Source organism: Wyeomyia smithii, chromosome 2, assembly GCF_029784165.1.
Source record: "Wyeomyia smithii strain HCP4-BCI-WySm-NY-G18 chromosome 2, ASM2978416v1, whole genome shotgun sequence".
NCBI lineage: Eukaryota > Metazoa > Arthropoda > Insecta > Diptera > Culicidae > Wyeomyia > Wyeomyia smithii.
In genome coordinates, this window is record NC_073695.1 from 38,595,659 (window position 1) to 38,608,263 (window position 12,605).

General features: G+C 38.6%; 2 protein-coding genes across 5 annotated transcripts in view; one reads left to right on the forward strand and one right to left on the reverse strand.

The window, feature by feature from the left end:
* Positions 1-12,605, forward strand: part of LOC129719478 (chondroitin sulfate N-acetylgalactosaminyltransferase 1) — a 154,417-nt gene that overhangs the window by 90,540 nt on the left and 51,272 nt on the right. For all 3 annotated transcript variants that reach the window (XM_055670838.1, XM_055670839.1, XM_055670840.1), the window contains one exon: positions 12,483-12,578. The gene's annotated coding sequence lies outside the window, so the exon portion shown is untranslated. The remainder of the gene's footprint in view (positions 1-12,482; positions 12,579-12,605) is intronic.
* LOC129719479 (synaptobrevin) overlaps positions 1-12,605 on the reverse strand; it is a 74,605-nt gene that overhangs the window by 26,968 nt on the left and 35,032 nt on the right. The window lies entirely within an intron of this gene.

A 12,605-nucleotide genomic window follows, 5' to 3' on the forward strand; every position in this document is an offset into this window, starting at 1 on the left:
TGCAGAGCTAATATGAAGTCGATTTAATCAATCAGCATGAACAGAATTTCGTCGTCTCCCAGCTGCCAAGTTGCAACATGATGCAACACGCAACAGCGAGCAAACGAAATCGCTTGATGTTACAAACCGCAATAAGATACGGGTTAAAACCGTTGCGTGTGTGAGAGCACAATCGGTGTTTATTCGCTGGATTCAAAAATCATATGCGAATTGTCGAATAATATGTCTGAAGAACATTAGGGAATGGTAAAAGAGTGTTTCTTCACATTCATTAGTCGGAAGGTGAGCTGGATGTACCGTCCGGGTTGCGCCTGTGGCTGCCTTCAAATCAAACAAATCACTTGCCCTGTGGTTGGTCACCACGTCTCAGGCCTCTGCCTGAGAACGAACGCCAACGCGAGCGATCGGGCGAGATTTTTTCCGTACATCAGCCGGCATATCCTCTAATGGAAAAGTTGGATCATTTTGTTCAGAAGAATATTACTGTTGGTAATATTACAGAGATGCGATTGCATTATATCCGATATGGAATTGAACAATTGTTCTTTTGAGGACAAATAAAACACTTAGTTTGAAGAGTTAATAGATTTGGGTACCAGTAGCAGTATGGTAACAGCTTCAGCGGTAGGTGCAGCCGGTACTTCCATGAGGCGGATGTTATAAGGAAGTAAATGGAAGCGGCACGGCGAAACAGTTCGGGTGTGCTTAGACGCGCGTCATTTTTCGTAATTGATATTATTCCCCACATGAAACGAAGCGCTTTCGTACGATAGCGGCGGTAATAGCGGTAGATGCATTTGCCAACACTTACTCCAGTAAAGCCGTGTCTAATTTTCAATGTAAAAACGCCTTTCTATTGTGTTGGCCGTGCGCATTAGGCCTTTGCCAGGCTAAACGCGAAAAGCGGCGTGAACCGATTCGCCTGGCCGTAGGTTAATGTATAGCCGTAAGTAGAGCTGTGTAAAAGTATTCTACTTCAACCTTGCGGTCGTGGCTCGTGGTCGTGCACACAACCCTCCTGTGATTTTTTTCATTACGAGAACGGAGTGAAGGGTATGTGTGTATCGCGGTTCTATCGACGCAAGAGCAAAGTTATTTCAGAAGCATATAAATGTTCTCTATCTCTAGGTGATTCTAGGGAGTGGTGATGGTGGTGATGAGGGGCCTGAGAATTAACCCATGCTTAAGTCCTTCGATAATTGAAAATGGCCTGCTTCTAACAAGATTCGAACTCACGACCATCTACTTATCAAGGCGGACTCTGTAACCTTGTGGCTACCAGCTCCCTAGAAGCAGTAAGGATAGAATTTAAGTAAAAAAACTAGTTTTAAGATAGCCTATAGGAATTTAGTGTCTTCGGCAAAGTTCCATGGAATCGTTAGCTCTACAGCTTTGCCGAAAACAGAAATTGAATATCTCGTAAAATTTAAAAGTTATTTTGTCTCAGTTAGTATTACATTTAATAAGCAATTAAATGATAATATCAGATAATTCTAATCAGTTTTCTGTACAACTCTCCCGAAGACACCAATCCCCTAAAGTTTAAGGAGAAGTAAAAATAGACTTTTGAGCGTAAAGTTCTGCGGTCGATATTTGGCGGTAAATTGGGAGATGTAGTGTGGCGCAGAAGCATGAATCACGAGTTGCACCAGGTATATAAACATAAGCTGATAAGAGCAAGCCCACCAGTGGCTAAATTGAAGTTTCTAAAGCCAGTGGTGGGCACCGCTAACTGAAAGTTTAGCGACGCTAATCGATAATTCGCTAGTTGGAATATTTAGCTCGATAATCGCTGAACGCTAAACGCTAAACCCATATTAGCGGAACTTTCGCTAATCGCTAATCGCTAATTTTTTAACACGTAGATTGTCATATGGCCATATTTATAGCTCTTAAAAACAAACGAAAATAATTACTTTTGAATGCTATTTATAATGAGAGGTTCGAAGTTTGCTATACGATCTTCAAACTTGAGACACAGACCAACAGACATTTCTAGCAAATTCTGAATCAATTCTTCATTTGGGAGATAACAGTAGTTTCCGTAAAAAAAAGCAGTGCTAGTGTACGTGCATGTGTCAAACTGAGAACCACAAAAATATATGAGACTGCATGCCAGCTCCCTAGACGATGCTGTCACGCGATGACTGTGGTTTAACTGTAAATTTTATTTATTAATTCGTTCAACATCAACAGACTCAATCTGGTCCTAATGATTCTATATCAAAATATTTAAAAAATTACTCCTAATACTAGAGCGAGGTAGATGGTGGTCGAAACCAGAAGATACACTATTGAAAACGCGCTGAAGTCCACTAAGAGCTCCGTTTGCCCCATAATTTGTACGACGAAAGGAATTCGCAGAAAAAAGTTATTCCGAACGACTTTGGAATGAATGATTAGATTGATATTGCCCAGTATTACAGCACAGTCGGTTCTCGTCATTAGGGTATCAGCAATTAACATAGCTCGTTAAAGATCACGTCTTACCTTCAAAGAGTCAAGGCCGATGAGCTGCGTGCGATTTTCATAACTGAGGAGCTGGTGAGGATCGTTCCAAGGTAGATGTCGAAGAGCGAAACGTACAAATCTCCGCTGAATTGTTTCGATTCTGTTGGCACCATTAGAGTAATGAGGGTTCTACACTGCCAAACAGTATTCTAGCGTCGAGCGAACTAATGAGCAATATAGACTTTTGCAGTACACGTCCCTGAAATTCTTGGCTATTCTCATCATCATTCCCAAATTTCGCGAGGCTATGGCAACGATATAGCAGATATGCTCCTTAAAAGTGAGTTGACTATCTATCAGCACTCCTAAATATTTTACAAATGCTTCACGCTTAATCGGTACAGCCCCAAGGTGGTAGTCGAACATAACGGGTCGCTGTTTCCTGGTCAGCGACATCACAGAACATTTTTCCGGATTTAGAGCCATCCTATTGATGTCACACTATTTGGTAAAATTTTCCAACTGACGTTGTAGATAGAGAGCATCCTCTGAGAACCTCACTTTGGCGTAAATTTTCATGTCGTCGGCAAGATATTCTGGTGCGACTGAGAATGCAGTTCACATCGTGGAAGTAGAGGATGAAGATTAAAGACCCGAGGTGACTACCTTGTGGGATTCCGGAAGAAGCATGAAATTCTTGCGATCTGTTGTCTCCAATTTTTACCATGATGTGGCGATCCGCAAACTACGATTGAAGCCAGCGTAAAATGTTTCCGCTAAATCCCATTCGGTCGAGTTTTTCAATGGTAATGTTTTGGTTAATTTTATCGAAGGCTGCTGACAAATCAGTGTATATAGCGTCGGTTTGGTGCCCTTCAGACATAATATCCATTACAAATGAGGCGAACGTTAGAAGATTCGTTGTTGTTGAACGCTTTGGCATGAATACATGCTGCGTATCAGAGATAAGAGGCTTACAATGATAAAAAATCGGTTCCATCACGACCAACTCGAACAGTTTTGAGACTGCATTCACGGCGGAGATTCCGCGGTAACTATCGACGATTCTCTTGTCATTTTTTTTTTGTAAACCGGAAACATATACGCGAAATTCCATGCAGATGGAAAGTTGTCTGTAGAGAGTGAGAGGCGGAAAAAATGACAAAGCGGAGTAATCAAGCCGGTAGCGCATCGCTTCAGTAGAAATTTGAAATGATAGTTTTTTTTTTCGTGACAATGGAGCTAGGTTCCAATATTACGTCTGTTAGTATGTGCTTGAGGATTTTGTTAAAAACAGGGAGCAGCAAAGTTGGTTTTGCTTGTATGTAAAAAAATCTACTTCAAAAAATTTTCCATAAATAACACAATTATTATTTGAATCGGAGAAGTTACCATGATTTCAGGATGCTGGCTTTTACGCTAAATGGAACCCCATTCTATGGTAAAAAGACTGACTTGCACTTATGTCGTAAAGAGAGAAACACTAGACAGTTGAGACAAATGAACGTTATTTGAATGAAACATACGTTCTAAAGTCATTTTCGCCGTAAAGTACGTTCATCATTCGAATCAATTTATGTACGCCATGAGCAACTCACAAATTTTGTAAAAAGTTTTTTGTCGCTTCTCTACAAATTTAGCGAATTAGCGATTAGCGTTGCGAAGATCAAAACTCTAGCGACGCTAACAGTTCGCTAATCAGCTCAGAATTAGCGAAACCGCTAACTGAAAATTAGCGTCGCTAATTAGCGATTTAGCGAATTAGCGGAATGGTGCCCACCACTGTCTAAAGCTAGTTTGGCAACTCCCACCATAACGCGGCAACCGCACCGGGCGTTGCTATGTTGGTTTGGGAAATAGCAATCCCACCTCGGGTAATAGCGAGTTAATAAATTTGGCAGCGCGATAGCATCGTTGCTATTTGATGAATAATGTCAAACTGTTGTTTGTTTTGTTGTGCTCGATAGTAAATGTTCGTAACAATAATGAGTGTTTCGAACATAATTTGTCGGCCCCGGAAGACGAAATGCTTCGCCTTGGTTAAACACGTCGTAGGACGCAAGTATCGGCGTGAACCAGTCTATATTAATTTCGATTGAGCTGAAATTTTACACAGGGTGTTTTTTTGGGGCGGGTAAACATTTATAGTTTATTTTGAAATTCGAGATGACCATTTTTGTTGGCACTCTAATCTACACGAAGCATAAAGCTCAAGTCCTCACAAGATTGGTCCACCTTGTCATTATTTCAGTAAACCTGGAAGGTTTGAGCGAATTGCTCAGGAGTATTACCGACTATTGCTGCTGACTCTTTTGAAGGCATGTTAGTCTCAGTTTTCCGTTGCATCCGGTTGTAGAATAAAAAATCATTTTTCGCATCTACAGCTGTTTTAATCTTCGAAAACAACGTAAGACGAATTCGAAAGCGGCGTTACCGAAAAAAAAAACATTGGTAAAACGCTGGATGGCAAACTTTCTCAGCATATTGGTCAATATTTTACCGTTTTCCAGGCTGAGAGCCACCCCGAATCTTTCCAAAAATCCTTTTCATACTCGCGTATAAAAAGATTAGTTTCGCGAAATCATTTTCTTCGTCACTCAACCAAATACTCGAGAACAATTTCCGCGTTCTACATTTAAATTTTGTTTGCCTGAAAATTTGCAAATGTTAATGGCAAATTGTAGGAATCGAGACAGCACAAAGTACAAAATACAATTAATGACAGTTTGCCAATTTTGAGTACAATAGTCATTGAAGGTAACGTTGCGAAACGTTCCACGGTCTAACGCAATTACTTCAATCAAACATACAAGAATAAAAAAATCCATGCACGCACAAAAGAAGAAACCTGCAACAGAATTGTGCTATCGATAATTTGAGAGAATGGAAACAAAGTTAAAACAGAGTTGCTTAAAATAAAGGGGATATTTTATGAAGCAGAAAGAACGCAGATCATTCCAGAAACAATTGACGGACAGATAAATTGGTTATTACTAGATGCGCAGAATTTTTGGGGAATACCACACACACAAACATTTTGCTAATGCTAGCTGACGGTCTTTAGAAATTAGCAACTGCCGGCGTTAAAAAGAAATAGATGAATTGGTAATCCCCAATAGCAACGACCGGTGCGAACATCGGTTGCTATCCAAAACAGCAACGGCCAGCGTTGTGAAAATAGCAACTCAAATGGCAACTCACCGGTGCGCTTGCTCTAAGTGACACATTTAAGGTAATACAGCGGAGCAGGCTTCAGTGGATTGGATATGTGACCAGAATGCCTGATGATAGAGCCGCCAAAAGTATATTCAGCAGAGAACCAGGGAGAGGCCGTCGACTCCGTGGTAGGCCTCGCACTCGGTGGATGTGGAAGAATATGCACCATCAGTTGGTGTACGAGGTGACTGGAGAACGGCTGCCCAAGACAGTAGCAGATGGACATTAGACTGAAACACGGTTATATGAAAAAAGCGATGGTGTTATTTTTTATGCACTTTTCTTGTTCCTTATGTTTTTCTCCCTAAAGGCCTGAGAAATGTTTAATGCACCCTTCTAACAAACAAACCATCAGGCAAGTTCAGTTTGTACGGCGAAGTTGTTGATTAGGTAACTGGATGTTTATGTTGGAGAGGAAGTCTTCACTAACCGTGGAAAGCGCGTAAGAGAGTTTGCTTGCGGGTCCACTCAATCCTTTTTGGCCCTTCGGAACAACATAAACGTGAAGGTTGTCAGATTAGCAAATTCGATTCTACAGTCAATCTTCTTGCATCCGTAAGCATAGCCTTGAACTGATGGTGGCTACTACTTACATACACATACATACATACATACTTTTCTTGTTCCTTATGGGTCGTATAACAACCGTGTAACTTTTCAGATCGATCAGTGCACTATATTTTTGTGCCCGATTTTTAAAGTTTCCATATGATTTTATATGGGAAAATCCACTTTTTCCAAACTTATTCTCTAGAGATGTCCAGTTGGCGTCTAAATATTTATCGATACATTTTATTTGGAGCAAATTTTCCTGAGAAAAACTCTTTTGAAGACCGTAAGGCGCTACGATGCTTGTAGAAAAAGTCATTCATCTTGAACTGATTTAATGTTTGACGAACGACTCACCATTGAGTATTGCATATTACCGATGTGCGACTGGAGACAAATTGTGTTCGAAAGAATATATGAAGTTCGAAATTCAGCTGTGACGTCAAACTATAACCATCTTTTTCAAGATGTTGTGAACATTCTAAAACGAATTCAGCATTGTTAGCAGTACGTGTCGAACTTTTCTGTTTGAAATTGGATTGGTTTCGTATATAAAGGGTGTCCACGATGAAATTGCCACAGCATAAAATTGCACTAACTTTTTATCCGTTGGGTAGAGTTCAATGAAAATTTGGGTGGACTTAGCTCATAGTGCATTATTTACATCCTGCAAGTTTTAAAGTCCTGTGATCAAAACTCGCGAAAATGGAGTCGAAAGAACAGCTCGTGAGTGATAAAATCTTGCGCATTCGTCACGAGAACAAGGATCTCTCGCATCGTTCCATCGCTAAAACGTTGGGAATCGCGAATTCCACGGTGTCGCGAGTGATTAAGCGGTTCTAGGAACGATTGACCACCGATCGGAAGCCCAGAAGTGAAGGAAAAAGTATTCCGTACAACACCAAAAATCATAACCGCGTAGTTGGGGCCTTCAACCGAAACCCGAACGCTGCATTCCGGAGCATGTCCGCACTCAGAAGATGTCTAAATTTGCAAAAAAAAAGTCCACAACGTCCCAACAATCTTCTGGCCGGATTTGGCCTCATGCCACTACTCTAAGGACGTGCTGAAGTGGTATGCGGACAATAAGGTCAATTTCGTGCCGAAAATGTTCAACCCTCCCAACACTCCGGAGCTCCGCCCCATCGAAAAGTACTGGGCGATTATGAAGCAGCACCTTCTTAAACAACCTAAGGTAGTGAAGACAGTCGAGGAACTGAAGAAAGTATGGGTTTACATACAAAAAACGGTTGATTCACAGGTTGTGCACAATCTTATGGCCGGGGTTAAGGGCAAGGTGCGGGCATTTGCGTATGGACAGTAAATAAAATACGAGTAAAATGGTAAAATGAAGTTCAATAGTTATTTTTCAATCCTTGAAAATTTGATGGCAATCGGATGAAAACTCGAATTTTGCGAATCAATTTTGTGTGTGGCAATTTCATCGTGGACAGCCCTTACATATTATGCAATTGCAAATTCATTCAGTTATTGCATGAATGCGTAGGACAACGCACTGACATAATAAAATAGACCTCGTCTTTATTTCATGCTCTCTCATTTCCTTACCTGCGCAAGGATGTTTTTCGTATGTAGGAATAGTGTTCGACATCGGAACAAAAAGTTGGATCCGAGCTCCGGTACGATCTGGTCGGAAATCGGAATCATTTGTTTACAAATGTTTTATTTATTGAATGGGAGAAATTGCATGAAAAATGTTCTAAATTTATTATTTTTTTAATTATCATTTTTGATATGACTGATTTTTGCACAGATGAGCCTAAGAGTTAAAGATGTCATTTAGCGCTATCAGTAATTTATTTCAATCGCAACTTTTTTGGAAAAAAAATTAATTATTTTTGAGAAAAAAATATCAGAAAAAAAATAAAATTATCTCAACGAGCTCATTTTTCAAAAACAATTAGAGATCGGACTCGATTATCCGGGGTTTGATTATCTTGAACTTTAGACTCGATTATCCGGAGTAATTTTTCTTTGCTGTTTGTATTTGATTTTTATTCGAAAATTTTACTTTCACTATCCCTTCTGGCCTATAAAAATTAAAAAAAAATATCTCCTCTGCTTTTGTGTTTTTATCATGTTTTGCTTTTGTGTTTTTTCATGTTCAATCAACTATCAATATTTAGCTAACATTATGTAGTTTTGATAGGAAAATATCAGATTTTTGAAGAGCGGAATATTTGAGACATTTTTAGGTGATCTTTTCAAGATAAATAATTTGTAATTTTTTGTAAATTTTTATTCTTGAAATAGTTTTTTATGTGTATATCTGAAAGAGACGCAATTTTTTATCCACAGCTTTGTCGAAGATGTCACACTGGTCAAACAAACCAACCCGGCTCTAAAAATACAATCAGGTTTTTTTACACGGGGAAATACATACCACGTAAAAAAGCGTTATTTCGAAAAACCGCGTTATTTAAAAAGCCACGTAAAGTAAACAACCAAGAAAGGCTTTGAAAAAAAAAGTCGATACGCTCTATGACCAGTATATTTAAAATTGACTTTTGAAATCTTTGACGATCATTTCGGATCTCCGGAGGACGGAGGGGTTTTTTTTTTGACTAAGTCTTCTACTTAATAAACACTCAATAGACCCACGTTAATTTGAAAGTCCGCGTAGATTTCGAATTAACGCGTAAAAATCGTGTTGATTGAAAAACCCGTGTAAAAAACCAGGCTGTATTTGTAATCATCAATACCATTTTTATCTAGACGCTCATAACAAATCTGTCATAATACAAAAAAAATATTAATAGCACAAAATAACTTATAGATCAAAAATGGTTACCGGTTTTTTTTATGGAAATGCTCATGGATAACCGAAAATTATTTTTTTGTTTTAAAACTCAAGTTTTTGAAAAATCCCTTATTTCACGTTTTTTACATGAAGTGCAAAAAATCATGAATATTCCGAAACTCTGCGTGAAAAACCGCGTAAATTCTGAGCTTCGCATAAAACACAGTTGTTTTGTAAAAAGTGTTTAACCCGTAAAGACCCGGGACGGAACTTGTTTTTCGAAAATGCTCGTTCTCAGCGCTGGAACGGCCGATTTGGGAAAACTTGGAATGTTATTCAAGGGGAATAGTAGCAAAATCACAAAACTACGTATTTTTGTGAAAAATCAAACAACAAAACCGTTCTTCAAATTTTAAGCTCTACATTTTTGCGGTAAGGTCTCCTGAATCCATACGCGATGGAATATATATTTTAACATGCAAACATTTTGAGAAAAACCAGTTTGAATTCACCAAAGTACGTATTTTCATGGAAACCTGATTTTCTCAGTCTCCCACGGTAGGTTTCAACTTAGCTCTTCAATTTTCAAGCTCTATATTTTTATAATAAAGTCTTCTGAATCCAAAGATGGTGAAAATTTTTTTCTAGCGTGCACAGATTTGGGGAAAATCAAGTTTTCATAAGAACTCGTACTTTAGTGAATTCAAACTCGTTTTTCTCTAAATCTGTGCATGATAGAATAAATCTTTCAGCATCTTTGGATTCAGAAGACGTTACTCTAGAAATATAGAGCTTGAAAATTGAAGAGCCAAGTTGAAACCTACTGTGGGAGACTGAGAAAATCAGCTCTCCATGAAAATACGTACTTTAGAAAATTAAAGCTCGTTTTTCTCACAATATTTGCATGCCAAAATAAATATTTCATCGCGTATTGATTCAGGAGACCCTTATTCCAAAATGTAGAGCTCAAAATTTGAAGAACGATTTTCTTTTATTAATTTTTATGAGAATACGTAGTTTGGTGATTTTGTACTGAAATAAATTAGAAACTCCAAAATTTACTCTTACATACCATATTTCATCCACCTGACATGATTTGATACATGGATTAATTAATACGTAGGAAAATTTCCAGTGTTTGCTCAATTTGTTTGAAAAATTAGAAAAAAACACAGCCCTTTTTGCGTCTCACGAAAACGGGGAGGGGTCCAGAGGGATGGCATCTTTACCAAAACTTAGAGCATCTATTCCCCTTGAATAAACTTCCAAGTTTTCCCAAATCGGCCGTTCCAGTGCTGAGAACGAGCATTTTCGAAAAACAAGTTCCGTCTTGGGTCTTTACGGGTTGATGTCTACCAAATACTTTCGAAAAGGGCTAAACATTACAAAAAAGGGATATTCTTATCAGTGGCATCAAAAAAGGTGATTTCCTTGAAAATAGCAACACAGAGAAATGATCTTTGCAAAAATTCAAAAGGGAACGTGAAGGCGCTTCTACATTAATGCAAATAAAACAGTGAATTCATGTTAGTCATTTAAACACGTTGATTTTGCAAAAAAAAAGGATTGAAATTTTGCCGAATTTTTCCGCACGCCGAAAGCATGACCTGGTTCGCATGGCTCTTTTCAGGTCCTGGCCGAAAATAAATCTGACTTTGAAGGTTCCGGTTCGATCGAACTTCGAACCGGACTGGACTGAACTTATCCCGGACTCTACCCGGTCCAATGTCGGACATTATGTAAGAATAAATCTGAATTCATAGCTAGCTGTAAAATAAACATGAAGATTTTAGAGATGCAACAATATAACACGTATTGTGTCGTAATGCGGCTTGAAAGAAAGACAATTGAGTTGTTCTTAAGTCGGGTAGAAGCAGATACCAAAAGTGCAATTGTTGCGTGTTGCATACTGCCGATGTGCGGCTAGGGAAAAATTCTGTTCGTGCGACCTTAGCTGGTGGCGTACATGACCATGGTTCGGGTCAATCAATTTGATGGTGTAAAGTGGTTAATGTTAGTAAAAAATTCTCTTTCAGCTCTTGTTTTATTGATGACTGGTAACCTTGAAGAAAGACATTGTTGTTAATTGATTTCAAGTCAATTGAAAATTATGTTGAAGGTTGCTGAAACACAGTTTCAGATAGAATGCCCACTTCATCGTCAAAACAAAACAGCATGGGTGGAACTGAATTACGCTGGATGAAAATTTTATGTGAAATTTTAAATTTTAGTTAGAGGCAAAAACTCATTTTAACTGCATCAATTGAAAATATGTGGTTGATTGGTTTAAGTTTTTACGAAGCTGGGACACAAACATATTGCTTAATCGAACTATGCCTTCCTTCTCGTTTTCTTCGGGGGGGGGGAGAACAGCTTGACTATTCGGCAAAACACCTCCCAAAGCAATAAAGGCCACTACGCAGTGGGCAATGAAATCGACCTACCAGAAATTGAAGCTCAGTACGACACGATCGGGACTTTTGCTTTCCCTTGGCTTTGCCGAGGGAAATGGAACCTGTATGGTTGTCTTAAAAATCTACGGAGAGGACTAACGTGAATGCCAAGACGGCACGACGTAGATGGTAAAATAAAAGAATCTGAAAAGGGGGACGTAGTTTTTTTTTACTATTTTAAAGAGATGCTAAATTATAATTCATTCATCTCTTGGGACGTATGCTGACTGTTTGTAAGTATACATACGAGTATTATTTTGTTTTTGGTTTTTCAATTTGTAAAAAATAATAATAGCACAAAACGACATCTTTAGCCCATAGGAACATCTTTGCAAAGTTTCAGCGGATTCAAAATTATGAGATTACATCGGATTATTCTGGCTGAAAAATCTTTACCTTTTTATCGTTTTCCTCGAATACATTCGCAGATCAGCAAAAAGACAGGTCAAAACGGAAACATTACACCCAATCAGCCGATTAAGGAAATTCAATGACTCTTCGGTGCAAAATAATGCGAACAAATCGCCATAACTTACAACCACTCATGCCTGCCCCGGATCAACCGAAAAACGTGAACTATTCTGATGGGAGGTCCAATGCCGTCTAAACAGACATATCTCGCGTAATTTTTCAAAGCGACCTATCTAACATTGAGAGACTCTCTTTGTTTACTTTCTCTTTGATCAATAATTATGTTATTTTTTCATATTTCATAACACTCAATGCATAGTTAGCAAGATAGTATTACTATCTTTCGATTAAGGGGAAGAAAGCTTAGAAAATATATATAATGACGACGTAATTAACGAAACAAAGTCAGAGAGGAGAGAATCTGTCATTGTTACTTAGGTCCCTTTGAAAAATCACGCGAGATATTAGTTTTTCGTTGCTTTGCAAATATTTTTGTGCAGCAACTTCGCGTTCATTCCGTCGTCGCTGACGTCGGGTAACTTAGTAACGATCAATCAACATAAAGCGTTGAAATTCAGTCTTGTTACCTAATAAAGTAAAACAACGGTTAAACAACTGAAATCTTTCTTGTTTCTTTACAGATAATTTAAACATCAACTCCAATTGTGTTTGTCGAATATGAACATCGATAGTGAGGGATCCTAAAGAACAAAATTACCTCGGATCGTCAATAACTGGTACGTATGTGCATTATTTTCCGCCTA